Source organism: Amphiura filiformis, chromosome 11 (genome assembly GCF_039555335.1).
Source record: "Amphiura filiformis chromosome 11, Afil_fr2py, whole genome shotgun sequence".
In the NCBI taxonomy this organism is placed as follows: Eukaryota; Metazoa; Echinodermata; class Ophiuroidea; order Amphilepidida; family Amphiuridae; genus Amphiura; species Amphiura filiformis.
In genome coordinates this window covers 48,096,511-48,111,886 of record NC_092638.1, presented here as the reverse complement: position 1 = coordinate 48,111,886, position 15,376 = coordinate 48,096,511, and the positions used below count along the sequence as shown (strand labels likewise).

The 15,376-nt window shown below is 34.9% G+C and overlaps 1 long non-coding RNA gene and 2 other non-coding genes across 3 annotated transcripts; all 3 read left to right on the top strand.

Annotated features, from left to right (window-relative positions):
• Positions 1–2,154: 2,154 nt before the first annotated feature.
• Positions 2,155–10,939, top strand: LOC140164922 (uncharacterized). The gene is made up of 3 exons (XR_011860606.1): positions 2,155–2,359; positions 3,899–4,040; positions 8,109–10,939. It is a non-coding gene; the product is annotated as an uncharacterized lncRNA (long non-coding RNA).
• A 3,621-nt stretch (positions 10,940–14,560) lies between these two features.
• Positions 14,561–14,642, top strand: Trnas-uga (transfer RNA serine (anticodon UGA)). Its single transcript has one exon. It is a non-coding gene; the product is annotated as a tRNA-Ser (tRNA).
• A 235-nt stretch (positions 14,643–14,877) lies between these two features.
• Trnas-cga (transfer RNA serine (anticodon CGA)) lies at positions 14,878–14,959 on the top strand. Its single transcript has one exon. It is a non-coding gene; the product is annotated as a tRNA-Ser (tRNA).
• The last annotated feature ends 417 nt before the right edge of the window (positions 14,960–15,376 follow it).

The following is a 15,376-nucleotide window of genomic DNA, read 5'->3' as shown; positions in this document are numbered from 1 at the left end:
CTGTATGGTCTACCTACTACTATGCTTATGTATCTTAATTATTTAATTATTTAAATTATATAGGTCTATATATTTGCATAATAAAAATACACTGAAACTGAGTGCTATTCATTTTCCCAAATCACCTAGTTTTTAGGTATTTGGGGGAAAAAGTATGTATCTTTAATACGAAAGGTTCAAATTTTCATATTTATAAAGTTTACTTTGAGGACTGTTAATGTTAAATGTCAAAAAATATAATTTTTTAATAATTTGTTATAACATTTGTATTATATCGCGAATTTCAAAAAATCTATATTATTACTTGACATCCTATAGTATTCAGAATGCAATTTGATGTGTCTGATGTGCTCTCAGCATGACCATGTCCCACAAAAATACTGTGTAAACGTCGCTGTTCGAGCCCTTAACTGATGTAATCATCATGGTAATGTTCCACACAGGATTTAGATAATTTATTTACTTCTGTTGTCATACAATCGCTAATGAATTTATCTGATTTACAATTCGAAATAGGTGATAATTGGGATATTAAGTAGCCAACAATCTAGTGTGTATTTTGTTTAAATGTTGCACATTTATGGCTTTAATAAGTCAATTTAGGCCAAGTAAAAATAAAAATATGTTTCTCGTCCGGGTTTTTAAAATTGGGAGGATGAGGGCTTTTTATTTTCTATTTTTATTGAAAACGACGCTAAATACCTGTATTTGGCACCATATTCTGGGTATTCGACATACAGATCGATCATCTGAGAAAAAGGAGGAGGCCCTTTTATTTTATTGCTTTGAGAGGTAGGCCCCTCTAGTGATCACAAAACTCTTCTTAAATGATGTATTATGTATTTACAAAGCCGTAAAATAAGTTTCAACTTCTGAAACATCTTTTTCAACAAGTTATAACTAAAAGTTTACAAAATAAAAAGAAATTTGAAAAATCTTCAAAAAGGAGGAGGGCGCGGACGAGAAACATGTATTATTTTTTACTCGGCCTTATCAACGGCATAGGGTGAATTCTCCTCATGTCACTTTAAGACGACATTATAGTTTAGTTGTTGTAAATAATTTGTTTCTTGAAAATTGAATCGGCAGAATCACAATTCGCATGTCACATTGTATCATTTAATATACTAACTTCTTGTCATCTCGATGTCAATTTCAGATAAATAGGTCTATACCTAAAATCATGAACATTTTGTGACATGTGTCTCAAATATAGGCTCCACAAATCAATTGTAAATGGATAAAGGTCTGCTTTCCCGGGGTCTGCTTTTGGTCAGATTGAAGATACTGATACGGCTGATACGACCTCGGCCTCGGTGTTTTACGTAATGTTTACTGCCATATTAAAGTGGCGGCTAATTATGCCGATGACAATTCTTCGGAAGTCATGGCCAAACATCGGGGGCGGTATCATCACTTGACGGCAAGAGTCACTGTTATAACGATAACATGTCGGCAAATTCAGTGCCGCCACCGATGAATTTTTTCCCCCATTGAATACTGTATAAAACATAACATATCGGCATAGGTCCGATATCGCTTTCCGTACTAATCAATGATTCAATGATACGCACGCACGCGATGTGTTTAGCCATCACTCGATCGGTCAAACGCTGAATAAAACCGGAGATCTCCGGATTTATTATAAAAACTTGAATTTTACTGTAATTAAAGCACTTCAGGCTTCGTATTTCACGTGGTGTGTTAATACACCACTGGGCATTAGAATCATGTAAAAAGTAGAAATTTGAGAAAAATTGAGGACGCCGCTGTGGTGCAAATCACACATTAAACTGTGTTCACACCGAGAAGAGTATCAAAATCGTTACAAACAAAACATATTGAAGTTTCGAAAAATATATTTTCTCCAACCGATTTTGGTGAAACAAAAACATCACGAATTAAGATTTTAGCAGTATATTTAGATATAGCCTATGCGTAATATCTACACTGGAATTTTCCAGTAAAAAGGGGGAAAATAATAAAAGAGTGGCATTGCACCAATTGACGACTTACACGATGCAATGGCAGCAGCCTAAAGTACTTTGATGTAGTACGTTTTAATGTGATTCGCCACTTCGAACGATGACATAACGTAAAACAACCAATCAAAAGTGTGTTCCGTATAACTACGAACTACTGTTAAAAGCCTATGATAGGCAGGCGTATGATGTTGTGTTAGACCAGACAGCGTGTTGGTCGCTTCTATTGTCTCCGGTAACTCAAAGATTTCAAGATATCCGTGGTATACCACATTTTTTATTTCTTCATCAGCTGGACTTGTCAGCAAAGTCAGATTAGACTTCGCGCGGGATACCGGCAGTAACAGTAAACATGACACGCTGGATGCAAAACAATGGTAAATATGTTAGTACTTTCAGAAACATATCGTTATTGCTCGCGCAGGCGAGTGAGCTATTACAATTTTACTCTGAAATTTACATGGATAAATTAAGGCTTAGAAGGAAAGCCTGAAAAAAATTATAACCAATTTACTGCCTGCATTAAAATATTAAAGTAATAGAATGTGTAATATAAACACTTATCAATACAGGTATTTTCCAAGTTCTTCAGACATAAACGATATTTGTTTATAATTATGTAAAACCTGATTAAATATCCGTTAGGGATGGGCAATACTCATTTTTATGGACAATTAATGCCAATACTGATACCACAAACTGTGTTGCATTGTATAATCAAAATACATAGAGCATTTTTTCAGCAACCAGACACTGTATATCAGGAGAATGATTGGTTGGAAATAGCTGTAGGCAGGGTTCGGTTTTTGCCGACAAAGTGGCAAAACTGGCAAAAGTGACAAAAACTCAGATAGAGTCAGTCAAAAATTAAAAAGTAACAAAGAAAGCTTATAAATAGTATATCACATAGCTTTCAATGAATCATTTAACATATATTTGTCTCATGAAGTCCTTCAAATGAAAATGTTTATACAGACGACGGTGGACGACATTATTCAATGTGGCAACAGCCAAAAGCATAAACAAAACAGACAATATGACGGCAACACTGCCTGCACGTTGGACGCAATTATTTTTTCCCGAGCCAAGATGCGTTTTTAGCTCTATTGGCCCCATTACAGAAAAAAAAGCACAAAATATATTTCCCAGTGCAATGTATACATTTTAAATGAAAATAAATAATTTTATCATTGCCGGGGTGGGAATCGATCTCGGGACCCTCTGCGTGGGAGGCGAGACTCTTAACCATTACACCACATAGTCGCATTGGTATACGTGGGGGGAATTTTCGGTATATATCGTAACATATCGTGCGTTATTCATACAAAAAATTCAAAAAAACAGTACTTACAATGAGGTTCATTGTCGAAACTCAACGGATTTAGACTGATAAAATAGTGCTTGATAACATGCATACACTTTTGGAATTATTTGAGACATTTTTGTGTTTACGTGTAAAACCAATGACGACGTCAAAATTCAGTCAATCTTGGCCGCCCCCCCCCCCCTGGTTTTGTATATGATATGTTTCAGTTAAGTGCTTCAGTGGGCAATGAAAACTTATGCCTTTAACTTCCTGATATGTTTCATGTACTTATAAAATTTGGACTTATTGCATGCATGAAATTATTTTTGTTACTTAATCATTTGTTTTGAGATGACAAAGGTGAAATATTGATCACTATTTTAGTTTTTGTTGGCTAAACTGTTTTTGCCAAGTGGAAATATGTAGTGTAAATATTGAACACAGAGAAATAGGCCTATTGTTATTATAAATTTCAAATATTGATATATTTAAGTTTAAAAAACAACGCGAAGTCTGACAATCAACATAGGTCCAAGTTATGGAACATTCTCTTAAAATAAATAATGGCAAATGGACACTTTTTAACACAAACTTTCTGAATTTATTACAGCTTTCTGGGGCTTATTTTGTCTGTCAGTATTAGTCGCTATGGACTTTGTGCATGCAGAACCTTCCAGAAAGAAAGGGATTGGTGTATCTTCGAAGTACTACATGTGTGAGGATTTGGACCAGTTCACAAACATCGCATGGTGGTAAGAGTACAATTTGTTTAAACAAAATTCATTTGTTTAATTAAAGGGGCATTTCGTGATCCACAACATCCTCCTCCCACTTTTCTAAAAAAAACACAAGTTGAGATTTTTATACCATCGGAAACCTTTGGCTATATAATGCTTGAAACAAAAGTCTTGCAAAAAACGTTTTAATAACATTAAAATGTCGGGTTATATATAAAGGTCATGATAACGTTTTAAAACGTTTTATATGAAAACACACTACAACAATATTTTTAAAAAAAAAAAAAAAATGTTATTTTAAACTATTTTTGCAAACATTTTTGCCAATATTTTGTCGATACTTAAATAACATTATGTTAAAATAATAAAATAAAACCCAGCAAACACAGAAATGTTCTTAAAATGTTTTTTCAAAACATTTTAATAACATTTAAATGTCGGGTTATATAAAGGTCATGAAAACGTTTTTAAAACGTTATTGCAAATATTTTGGGCAAACATTTTTCGCAGAATAATATATCAACCCCAAAATAACATTCTGTTTAGAATGTTTTCAATCAAGTTTTCAAGAATGTTTTTGGAATGTTATCAAAATGTTTTATACCCTTTATATAACCCGACATTTAAACGTTTTTTGTAAAACATTTTTGTTTGCTGAGCAAAGATTATTGTTTTTTAAGGTTATGAAACCGTTTTATACTCTTAATATACCCTTTATATAACCCGACATTTAAACGTTTTCTGACAACCTTTAATAACCTTTTGCGAATGATGTCGAAAACGTTTTTTGTTTGCTGGGCATACATTATCTGTTGTAGTGGGAGAGGTGTAAAATGGTACTGCATGGGATGCAAGAGGATTGGTTTTAAATAAAAGCAATAAAGCTCAGGTTACCATGTCGGTTACTATTGTTAGGCAATGGTGTATCATGTTGGAGATGTTGGCGCGGAATTATTCTATTCAGAATGTAGCTTATTTAATTCTTATGGATTGTTTTCGAAACAGGGGAATTTAATTCGTATGATTGACTGTCTTGGCAAAGACGACATGTCGACAAGAATAAGGAATCTGATGTTATTTAGTTATTTTCTTTCAATACTGAAAAAGATAATTATGAATATATAAACATTTAGACAACAATGTTTTATACGAGACATACTACTACTAGCCTTACGACAAGACCCCTTAAAGGCCCATCCAGTGATTTGTATATCCGGACAATCGTAAAAATCATGAAAATTCAGATTTTGGTACCTCTGTCATTGTCGTATATGTGTTTACATAGCCTGCTAGTGGTTCAGCCGAAAGCCGTGTATTTAAGACAAAATAAGGCATTTATATGAATATGTAATTTATATACTGACAGTATATAAATTAGCTACATGTATTTGAATGGGTCTTCAACTTCGTCAATACTGCTGTTTCCTTTGTTTTTGCCAAATTTTTCATTTCAAAAATATCAAATGACAATTTGAATGATTTATTCTTTACTTTTAGGCAATTTATAAACAATTTTAATTGTTTACACTTTCCCTGGGATCACTGAATGGGACTTTATCATGATTATTGAAATATATAGATCAAAAGAACCATAAGCTGTTATATAAAAACAACAATAGAATACTGTCATCAAATGAAGAGCTTTGTTTCAAAACCCCTTACATCCAATTTCCCAATTTTGAGAACACATCAAATAATCATAAAAAAAGATCACTGATATAAGGGGTTGGGTAGAATGAGCATCCTCCAAAAACTGCTATTGTTGTAAACCCCATAATATCAGTGATTTTTGATGATTTTTGATGTGTTCTCAAAATTGGGCAAGTGGATGTAAGGGGTTTTTGAAACAAATCTCTTCAAACACTACGCGGCGGACTGAGACGAATTTCTTCAATTACATTTTCGGTGATCTTTTCCTTTAGACCACCCTACCCGGATACTCCGCCATTATGTCGCGTTTCTGGGCTTTCTTGGTGTTTATTTCAGGAGCATTTCTTTTTTATCCACCGTCATTTTCGCCAGCCCATACGGGGCTGGTACCTGTTTCAGGTTTGGGGTCAGTTTACTCAAGAGATTATATTTTAGTGGTATTGGAATGATTTTTTTTTACCTTTGTGGTTAAATTTTTTTTTAAATATTTTAATTCGATTTGTTAGGAAAAGTAAGTATGTTTTGCCGTTTCAACGAACGAAAACGAGTGAGTATTACCAAAGTTATGTTTGAACTAATTAATTATGACTTTAAAAGTTTAAAGGCCTAAATGTAACAATAATAGTTAATATATATAGCATCATATGGTCAGCAGAAGAAAATCTGACATCACCTATGATGTCATATCAGTGTCCTTGACCGGGGGTCCTTACTCCTTGACCACTGAACAGCGTGATATCATGTTGATAACAGATCTATAGAATCAAAATCTTCATCATATCCCCGGATCATATCACAGATTCTCAACAATCTGTGATCATATGGACCATATTGATGTGAAAGTAGTTATCTATCATATCCTGTGTCGTTTTATGGATAAAAATGACTCAAAATGTTATTGATGAAATGGTTGCTATCATAAACATCAGTTTTGTCTTTTCAACGGGAAAAATCCGATGCAAAATAAAGTTTTTAGGGCCTAGCTATAATATGGGCATAATTTATGCATATAGTATTGAACAATGTACCCCATTTGACATGCACTTATAGATAAATAAATTGTCTTACTTTATTAATTTAATAACTTCTTTATTATAAATAAAATGACACATAACTATTTGATTCATAAAATTACATTCAACAAAATGATTGAAGAGAAAACACACAAGGCACTAGGCAGACTGTTATAGAATGGAGTATGTAAGATGCCATGTCCATAGCTTCGCAGGAGTTTCCGACTAGCAATCAACATGATCAGCACATTCAGAAAAACACAGTTTAAGAGTGAAGATTGTAGTGAGTAACCAGTCCTTTATAAATGTGCTGGCCACTATCTATTATAATATAGTAGGCTTAAACTATACATTGCGAATTAATTAAGTTATTTTAAAATAAAATGTACATGTAAGTTAACTCAAACCGGCAGTGTATATATCGAAAGCAGTGAAATCGGACATTCCTAAGCGAAGATATTGAGTTCGTAAGTTCTGGTATTACAAAATTGGAAATTGAGATATCGTGGGTAAAAAGCTGAAAAGACAAAAAAAACCAACGACAACAACAACAACAACAACAACAAAACAAACAGACCAGAACAATTTGGAGTACATGTAATGAATTAAAAGAGTTGACATGAGATTAGGAATTAATGTTTTCTGCTGTTTCAGTGTGCATGTTCTCATCGTTGATGGTTTGGTGGACTGTCATGTAGATGTAAGCGTGATCCTAAAATGCCTTTCACATTGACCAAAACTAATTACAAGACCTCTTCTACATTGAGGCTGGCTTTCCCTTTTAAAGGGAATTTTTATTCATCCATCGATTCTTCTAAACCCAAATCGGCGATCCTGTCATATCAGGGAGAACCCGCCAGGACGGAAGGGGGAGATCTTTCATCTTATTTCACCGTGACAATTACTTCTACAGTAAACTTTTGAACAAATTGTAATTATATGGGTTCTTGCCGCAATAGAGTTCGAATTGCTATATTAACCCTAACCGTACCAGGTACTACAAAATACTACTTGATATATGCGCTGTTCGTGCGTGCATCCCACGTGGTGTGATGACACAATCGCCCTAAGTGATATAGGCACGGTTTCGCTGGCCAGCGAAGCCCAAGACCCGAGGCAAAGTGTCGCCGACCCAGTGCGTGGCATGCGAGAGGTCTCGGGTTCAAATCCCACCCAGAGCAAACAACTTCTTTCGTTGTTTTATCTCTTTAATCCTTCCTTCTTTCCCTTCTCGTCGCCAAAAAGCCCTTAGGCCGTTAGGGTTAACCGCGATTTGTTCTGACAAATATATAAATAACTGCATCACTTAGACGTGATTTTAGTTCAAATATTTCATAATTATGATAAATTAATTTATTAAAATATCTGGGATGCTTAATATCATGTGTTTTGTTTTTCTTTTGTTTTGACCTCGTTGCAGGTTCAATTGGAATATTGCGAACGATTTTCACGCAGACGCAGGATGTACCAACCCATTAAAAGAAAACCGTATCCCGATGTGTTGAGGAAGGTGGCCCGCAGATCCAACAAAGACAAAGCAATTTTCATTCCCGGAACAATCCGAGTACGTCATCGGTTTTAACGAACCAAACCACCCTACTCAAGCGTACATGACACCGGAAGTTGCTGCCGAACGTTGGAGAGAGCTAGAAGCAGCTGGTAAGGCAAATGGTGCAAAATATTTTGTGAGTCCATCAGCGGCACCTGGCGGCGACGATTACATTCAATGGTTCGACCAATTTTTCGAACTCTGTTCAGATTGTCAAATAGATTTTCTTGCTACTCATTGTTTTTATAAGAAACCCACTGGCGTTATGAATCTTCTCAAAACTTTATGGGAGCGATACAATAAGAAAATATGGTTAACAGAATTTGCCTTTCCCCAGACTACTGATCCAGCCGAGCAGCTTGCTTATATGCAGGAGCTGTTACCTCTCTTAGAGGCAGCGGATTATGTTGATAGGTACGCCTGGTTTGTCAGCCGAAAAAGCGTTGACACCGGCTGGATTAAGTCCTCTTGCTCCCTCTTGGAAGCAAATGAGTCTAAGCTTTCACCGCTTGGAGAATTTTACAATAATTTCAATCCATAAATATGATACAGTTTCCTTTATTGTCATCCAACTTTCAATTTGAAATAAAGAAGATAATTTAAATCTTCTTGGGTTCTGGGTGTCCCAAAAGTCATTAGATCCATGTATTTGCATAACTCCCCTAAATATGCAGCGATTTCTGTCATATTGTGCTTTAAATGAAAACAACAAATATTATTTCATTGGTACATTCTACCAGGCACGTATTGATCATATTAGAAACGTCTTTAGCTCATGAAACAAAATTGGTCTTCAAAAGTCAAGTTAGCTCAATAAGCAGTCAAGTTAGCTCAATCGTTAGGCGTTCGACTATGGTGCGAGAGGTTGCGGGTTCGAACTCTGGCGGTGCTTATTATGCTCTCGTGGAAAATTGTGTTAGCTTGAAATTCCCCTGGACACGGAACTTACTGCTAATTGTCTCGTTGTAACCCGTACGAAACTCGGGGAGCTAATCCTCGTTGCGAAGGTTATTTTGTGGAATGTGTAGGGTGTGCGCTCTTGAAGCAGCAAAGTCCCTGAATTGTTGTCTAATGGTTTATGGAATGATATAGGGCCGTAGTGGTCGGCGACAACCTGTAAAGTGTGCTGATGCTTGTGGATCAACGTCTAGGCGTTGTGCCTGTGCGTAGCGCACTATAAATCACTACGCTTTTTTTAAGTGCTATTATAAAATAGACAAAGGTTGTTATTTTTGCACAAAGTTTGGATTGTTTACCTTCAAGGGAAAAGTGGCAATACAGTTTTTAAACTAAAACAAGTCATTTAATATTGTCGAAAAATACCACTTTCTCTCCCATCTTCTATCGAAAACAGTATAGTAATCACTTTTTAGTCTTGACAAAGCTAGTGTCTAACAAATAGCTAATAACTCTTCTTTAGGGATGAAATCAAAACTCGACCGCCGGTTGACCGGCAGTTAACGGCGGTTGAACCGCGTTCAATTTTTTAGAATAGAAACCGGCTTCAACCGGACGGAACCTCCCAAAATCGGCGGCAACTCCGGTCGAGTTTCATCCCTTACACAGCTTCAATACATTTTGAATTCCATTGTTATTTATTGGAGTTATGACCAAAAGTATGAGTGTGATCACTTTAAGGACACCTGTGTGTTTCATAAATTCATTTCGTATCATTAATAAAAGTATAATATTAAAAATAGGCTAGCTGGATACCCGGGTGCTTTTGTGGTTCATTGATTTTGAGATAATTCCAGTGGTTTTGAGATAGTTCTTTGATGGTATATTAAACGATGATGTAAAAACAAAATATTGTTTTTGCATATATAATATTCGTGGTTGCATAATATGATATATTAAATAAGTTACAAAATAATAGATTAAATTACTCATCACAGTTTATCATTTTTGTTTAACTGCCATTAACCTCTGTCTCCCGACTTCTCTCTCTTTCTCACGCCCTCCCCCCCCTCGTCCCCCCCCTCGATCTATCCCCATCGTTCCAATTTACTCCCATACTTATTGTTATTTTGCATTTAATTATTTGTTTATTTGTGACCGTCCACCACGAAACGTGTTTAAAAATATATACCATAAGCTTTATACAATGATATATCATTTGACTTCATACGATATCCAGAAGCGGAGTTATGGTTTGTTAAACTTTGCTCCTTCAGCAAAAGGTACATTATTTCTGTGCTACATTACTTCTCTTTTCCACATTGCTGGTATTAAATATCAAATAGTCATAATTGGCGGTCACTTCAAATCATCCCCAAGTCAACGAGGTTCAGCAATCTCCTCTCATTGTTAATTATTGTTTAACCCACCACTTGAACAGCCAATTTAGCCAAATCAAACAAAGACTAGAGATAGTTACGAATTCTATACATAAGTAGAATCTTATTATCCTCTTCAACAATGGGTTAAAAGATGTTTGACTGGCACTAGCAAAATGAGAAACATGTAGCACCAACTTGAGGTACATATGAATAGAACAATCATTTTGCACTGTAACTCAGAATACAATTTGCCGACTTTACGAGCGGTTTGTGGTGGACGGTCACTTTTATGAATTCACGTATTTCATGTAATTTTTCCACATTCATTGTATAGATTATAGATCTACAATGAGTAAGTGGCAGTAGTGTGTTTAAAGGTGTTGAAGGAAAAATAAAAATAAATAAAAAGAATGTTAACACGTTTTCCCCCTTTGTAGCCTCTTGAATGATGCCATTCAGTTTGTTTGTTTGTTTGTTTCTTTGTTTGTTTGTTTGTTTGTTTGTTTGTTTTTTCTTTTGAGGTAGAAAGATCCCAATTAAGGGTACACGACGTATTGTTGGTCGAAGCAGCCACAAAAAAAATTCGATTTTCATTATTTAAATCAATATATTATTGAAACATAACACTTTGATGTTTTGCAAAAGTTCATTCTACAAATCATATATTTTGAAAACGTGCTTGATTTATTGTTGTTAATGAGTTATGTACGGTTCACAAAAGTGTTGTTGTTTAAGACCTCTTTACAACGTAACTCAAGAACCACAGGACCTACAAAAGTATATCTGGGATATTTGAATTCTTCTTCACACTCGCTATGAAATGATCAATGCAATTTTTGCCAAAGCTCACTACCATTCGCAAGATGCTGTGAACAACCAAATCGCAACAGTTTATAATAGTTGCTTACCTTAAGTGGTTATTTTCGTTTTAGTGTAATGGGTTTTAAGGCAACATTTATATTACAGTTTAGGCTATTATTTCCTGTTTATTTGAGTTAAATGATACACATCGTTCAAATGTTAAGCTTGATTGAAATCAACAAATATTTCGCTAAATTTTGACGTTTTGTGTATTTTCCTATGTGAATGCATGTAATACAACTTCTAAATTTTTGAACAAACTAATATAGTTTCGCCCGATTGTAAAAAGCATGATGTAGAATACCGTAACATGTTGTACATCTTCAGTGTTAAAATGATATTTTGTGTTCAAATATTAATAATAGTTCAACCCATGATTTTTCAATGTGTAATGATGTATAATAATAAATAATTTTACATCAATTTCCAAAATGATGTAAATACAGCTAAATATACAAATTAGTTGTTTATAGAGTTTAAACGACGATGACTCATAACGTTTAATTTCCCAGGTTCTAAATTTTGCACAAAGGCACAATATCTCCACTTTTCGAACTCCAATTAAAACAAGTTCAGTAGTCATTTCTGCAGGTAGTGAAGATTTAAGATTTTTGATACTTACCTTCTTCAAAATAGTTTTTATGCATAATTAATTAGGCACAAAATATCCTAAATAGAATTTCAAAATTTTTAAAACGTCAATACCTCGAAAATGGTCTATTATCAATTTTTAACTATTTTGAAATTGATACGTCACATAAACGTACAACGCGCGAAATTGACTCATAACAGCATGCAGCAATTGTCATTTCGCCATCTCAAAACAGAAAGACTTCACAAGCTAGAAAAGAAAAAAAGCAATGATTAAGGGGGTACTACACCCATTGCATTTTTGGCGGGTTTTTTGTTTTTGCATTTTGTGAAGAAATGAGAAAAAATTGGACAAAGTGGTATAACATACAAAATGAAGAGGCAAATCTTCTCGTTCTATTGGTAGTATCTTATATATATATTATGTAGCTTACATGCTTTTAATGGTAGAAGCCAAAAAGTGGTACATCAGTGATGTCCAATATTTTTTCTCGGTTCTGCACAAAATGCAAAAATAAACCGCAAAAAAATGCAATAGGTGTAGTACCCCCATAAGTTTGTCACCACACCTTTGGAGAAAAGATGAAAGTCCTGTTATCATAGGTGTGTGAAGTTAAATAATATCGACATTGAATCCTAAGTACATGTATCATCATTATATCATTGCTATTGTACTAATTTAATTTATTTCATTCTACGACAGCTTTTTCAAAACTTTTTCATATTTTTTCGTTCAATTTATAAATATCTGTGTTACAGATATTCATAAATTAAAAGAAAAAAAAGGTTAGCAAACTACCCTAAAAATTTGTTCTTGTTCGAGCAACTCGTTACGCACATATGCTAATTTTCCAGGAAGATAGAACACACCAGTAGCGTATTTTCGAATGTCAGCTTTTTTCTTCTTCAAATGGTTTCTTCTTTTGCATAACATGTGCAAACAGACTCGTTTTTTTTCAATAATAAGCTATGATAAAACAAAATGGTTGGTGAACGAGCAAAAATGTAGCTCCTCAGATTACAGAAGCACACGGTACACACGTACTCCCTTGAAAATTAAAACCCGACAGATCAACTACTTTGACATACTGCAGTTACTGTCCGTTTTCCTATACACAATACACAGTGCTCTTTCCCATTGACGCGTGACCTCTACAAATAGCCCTACGTTAAAAGTATGGGGATATGACTAGTTAACGTCGCTGTGTGAAAAATAACCGGCCAATATTAAAAGTACTCTTCTAAAGTTCTAGAAAATATAGTTTTTTAACATGTCCTAAATTTTTAGCTAATTTAGATGTTTGGAAATATTCGTACTTTGGTGTTTTAGATAATGTTATAGGTAATAGTACATTGCCTAGTTAACGTCGCTGTGTGAAAAATAACCGGCCACTATTAAAAGTACTCTTCTAAAATTCTAGACAATATAGTTTTGTAACATGTCCTAAATTTTTAGCTAATTTAGGTGTTTGGAGAGGGTCGCACTTTTGTGTTTTAGGAAGGATATGTAAACGACAGATAACACCAAAAATATGAAGAAATTATTTCCAAACCGTGTTAAGTCAACAATCATTATGTTGCTCATTTTCAAGAATGCTGGTTTACAAAAAGCAGACCATTGTCTCATTTCGTGAACAAAGGTACACATACCATTGTTTCCTTTCGTTTCCTTTATAATCGGTTACCCAACTGAAGCTATAATACCAGCTTTATTGTGATATCGCACATGAAAACAGACACTAGTGCACAACCAGAGAAGATCCGATTTAATCAGTTGAGCTGTTTCAATGAGTGTGATCTTGGTTTAATAGCTTTTAATGGGGTTAAGTCCTGCAAAGGTCGAAATGAATTATACTGTAGACATGACTGCATCATGACCGATGAACTAGTTTTTAACAAACCGTCCGTAATCGGACGTTTTGACCCCCTCACGCCTAACGAAAGGACTATCTTTTGGTTTGCCAATACCATACTAGAGTTTGATAAAGTAACACAATTAGAACAATTTTGAATTCTGACCTCTGTGGAAACTTTGACCCTGTATATCTCGAAATGATCAAGTGTGAGGAGCACCCGTTTTGTTTGTAGTAACTATAGCAGATACAGCAGTTCTATGCTTCAAGAAGTAGAATGGCAATATCTTCAAAACAGAAGAGAAGCTGCTAGACTCACCAATTTTTATAAAATCAGAAAGGGTGATGTAACTGCTGCGGACAAACGGCTTGTTCCAACTAAGAGCACTCGCTTACATTCAGCAAGATATAAACATCTCAACTCTAGAACTGAACTATATAAGAACTCTTATTTTCCCAAAACAATTGTCGACTGGAATGCCCTGCCCCCCTCGGTCATCGAGGCACCTTCCACACCATCCTTTAAAAAAAGACTCAAAGAACATTTAACCCAGCGTATCTAAGCAGCTGACCCTAACCCCCATTGGCGTGATCCTCCAGAGGAGGCGGTGCCGATCACCAATCCAGATCCAGATCCAGATCCAGACCCGTCCATACTATCATAAAGCATACATGTACCCACGATTATCTTTTACGTTGTACATGTTGTGTAACTCTTATCGTGTGTTTCCCGTCATCTGCTGTGATGGCCGAGTGGTTAAGGCGTTGGACTTGAAATCCAATGGGGTCTCCCCGCGCAGGTTCGAACCCTGCTCGCAGCGATTCATATTTTGTGTAATTTTTTTCTTGACGTTAAATTTTCTAATAAATTTCATGATTTTTCTCTCTCACTGGTTTTCAAAAGAAATCTCAAATAATTTATCTAAAATCTATTTTTGTCTTGTTCTGCCACCTTATTCATTATTAAGTTAATATCAATCAATCATATCGGGACCAATTGCTTTGTCGTGAAATGATTTCAATTTTAAATTATGATCTTAATAGTAAAAATAATGTGCTGTGATGGCCGAGTGGTTAAGGCGTTGGACTCGAAATCCAATGGGGTCTCCCCGCGCAGGTTCGAACCCTGCTCGCAGCGATTCTTACTTTATGTTATTTTGTTTTACTTGATACGGGCTGAGTACGACGGTTTATTTTTATTTGTTATCCAAATTTAGTTTTTTCTTTGATTTTTAAGACATCTGAAATTTCATTTGATAAACAAACTTAATTTTGTTCAACCACAATTTTGTTTGTGGTGAAACAATTGTCCGTTTGATATGGTGATCTCTTGATAGTAAACATTATGTCCTGTGATGGCCGAGTGGTTAAGGGATCTGGAATGAGCGTTTTGGGCGTTTCGACAGCATTTTTGGGACATGAGAGCACATCAGACATATCGAATTGCATTCTGAATACGAAGAATGTCTTTCTTATATCAAATAATTTTCATTTTTTGAAATTCACGGTATAATACAAATTTTATGACAAATTATTAAAAGTTGATATTTTTCAC